We start from the raw sequence: 3247 nt of genomic DNA, 5'->3' as shown, positions 1-3247 counted from the left end.
CATTCATTCATTCACTTCATTTGTAACATAAAACAACAAAGAACAAAAAAACATGCAATCAAAATAAAATCTAATAAAATGAAAGGCAGCAGAAGAATAAATCTTATATCTGCCCCTTTTTTTTTACCCAAAATAAGTTCAAAAGAAAAGTAAATTACAACAATACTTAATTTAAATGAATAATTTTGATAATTACTTTAGGCCAGTTAGTATTTCCTGTTTAAACTTGATCTCAAAAATTTCAAGATTTCAAGATGTTTCAATTAGAGCTGTTCCCAATCAAAACAATCACCAGTAAATATATTTACATTAAAGCTATGAAGAAGGACACAAATCCAAATGGAAAACAAACACAATTGTTGAGCTTTTTCTGTCACTGTGATGGATTAAAGGTGATTGCATGACTGACTTTTCTTGATTCTCATTAGATACCTGTAATAACACCATCTGTCTGTAAGAACACTATGAAAGCAGGTAAGACAAGTTGTTTTCTGCTCAGTATATTATAACAGAACATCCATAATAAGTCGGCAGACRCAGCTTGACAACTGCAGGATGTTGGATTGATTTTAGCCGCACACCCTCCCCTCAGAGGATACGCCAGTCACGGGCCTAAAAGTGTTTTGTTTCCTAAGACGCTGAATTAAACCTCACCTTTTTCACGCTTTGTAAACTACGGAGCGTCAAGATGAACATGTCATGTTTGCCTTCGATTCTCAGTTCAGGTGAAGACGCTCCGATCACGCTCAGCCGACACTCCATCATGGCGCGTTAGGTTAAATGGCTGCACATCAGCAACAGCACATTTCCAACATGAGAAACAACAACAAATCCTCTCTGTGAAACCAAATGTGACAGTTTGTTCTCAATCCTGCTCAATCCCTGCAGGATAATAACGCACCGAGTTCACCCACTGTTCAAACAAATCATGAGAAGTTTCATTTTGTGGGGGGCATTTATAGCGTTTAACACAAAAGTAACAGTACAAACATCTAAATTTCATTTTCATAAAGTTTTCCAAAATGCAACAAATAGGCTTAAGAGCAGTTTTTAGTATTTTCCATGACCACGGCTAATAAATGCACCAACTTTTCATTTTTTTTGCATAAAATATGTAGACTTTAAATCAGGGTAAAACTCAAGCCAACTCTGAATAAATTTTAAACTTTTATGAGAACTGGAAAAAAAATACAAAAATCAGCTCCTAAACTAAGTGGATACGAGCTCAAACAAAATAAAAAGAGGACATAAATTTCTAAGAAAATAATAAAATTAAAAAAAATAAAAGGCAACATATATACCAACACTTATTTTGTTAATTACATGTGCTTGCATTGCGTTGTTTATTGAATACAGTTKATATTATCCTTATGATAGCTCAAAGGACTAAAAAACTGGACAGTATTTATCTAAAAAGTATTAAAAGATCCATCTATCATCCATTATCTATACCCGTTTATTCCTTTTCTACGTCACAGGGGTGTTTTTAAAGGTGAATAAACATATTAAAACAYCTATTTGGTGATTGTGGTATGAATCGTTTGGACTGTGTATTAACACATTCTTCAAAAAGCAAACTTATATTAATGGTAATTTTCTACATTTTCAAGAAATCTAACAGTTGATTGAAATAGAAAATGTAATAATCTCCAAGATGGCTGGAGTGTGCTCATCAAAATGATTTACTGCAATGGATAAAAAAGTGAAAACAAGCTTTAAGTGCTACACCCTTCTTTGTAGCTCCTTGAAGCATTTACAGTTGATGAAGTATCTTTAACTGCATTAGCTTTTGAACAAATAAGTCATGCTTTCTGTCTGCAGGCAACATATAATCAAGTTTGACATTAAATGTCAAATGCTGCCTTCAAGTGCACCATAAAGACTGCACATGGCCCTGCAATTAATTTACAGTAGAAATAAATCATATTACTTGTGTCATTTTTACTGTATAAGACTGTTAAATTACCATCATGCCCATATAAACAAACAATTTATACTATCAGTTATAAATAAGAACTCATGGTTCACGATCATAAAACTGTAAATTGTGTCWAACAGACACCACTCGCTCTAAATCCTGAACTGGACCGCTGAGTTTCACTGTTGCTGCTGTTTAGTGGAATAACACATTCAAATTGAGTACTCTAAAAAAGTTCCCGGTTATAAAACAGGAACAAGCCCTGAGCAAAACAGTTCATAGGAGACTCATCTGACATCGCACAGGTTTAAAGTGATGCAAGGATGGTAATAAATGTGCATATAGTTACTTAAAATGATGTAAATTTGTTGGAATCTACTGTAAATGCAGTTAGTGCTCGAGTGATCGTGTAACGGTACAGTTACATAAAATTTTGAATCCAAATATTTATACAGAACATTTGACAAAAGATTTTTTTCTTACAATCTGTAAACTGTAAATTACTACAAAAAAATATAACCAGAAAATAACCTGGTACTTTATGCATAAATGCACCAGTGTAACTAATTCTAAAGAAATGTAAAGCATTGCTCACTAAATCATTATTAATGCTGATATTGTTTAGACTATCTTTAATTACTCGGCGCTGTTTCACCATTCACGTATCAAGACATTCAAATCATACAAGTGTATTTTGTCCAGAACTTACAGTATTTGGCACTTCTGTTGCAAATTCTGTGACAAAATAGTTCAGAAAACTTTGTAGAAAATAGAGAAAACTGAATGGGTTGAAGAATAAAGAAAACAAGGCAGAAGCAGGAGAGACAAAATCAAACCTTTCTATATTTCTAGAGAGTCCAAGTACACAACAAAATGTATTTGATGGCTAAAAAAGTTGATTTTGCGTATGTCCACTTTTATATTTAAAAATAAATCCCTTCTCACCCTCCGCGGGTGGTCTCTTTCATCCTCTGAGCTCGGGTCCTCTACCAGAGGCCTGGGAGCTTTAGGGTTCTGGCAGTATCTTGGCTGTGCCTAGAACTGCACATTTCTGGACTGAGATGTCTGATGTTGTTCCTGGGATCTGTTTTAGCCACTGCTCCAGTTTGGGGGTGACTGCCCCGAGGGCCCAGATGACCAAAGGCACCACTGTGGTCTTCACCTTCCAGGTCTTTTCTAGTTCTTCTCTGAGGCCCTGATATGTCTCCAGTTTCTCATGCTCCTATTTCTTGATGTTGTGGTCACTTACTTTTGCGACATCCACCATAATGGTTTTCCTCTGTTCTTTATCCACCACCACAATGTCCGGTTGGTTCGCCATTACCATCT

This window comes from Austrofundulus limnaeus, unplaced genomic scaffold (genome assembly GCF_001266775.1).
Source record: "Austrofundulus limnaeus strain Quisiro unplaced genomic scaffold, Austrofundulus_limnaeus-1.0 Scaffold56, whole genome shotgun sequence".
In the NCBI taxonomy this organism is placed as follows: Eukaryota; Metazoa; Chordata; class Actinopteri; order Cyprinodontiformes; family Rivulidae; genus Austrofundulus; species Austrofundulus limnaeus.
The sequence above is the reverse complement of the archived record's forward strand: the minus strand, read 5'-3'. Positions refer to the sequence as shown.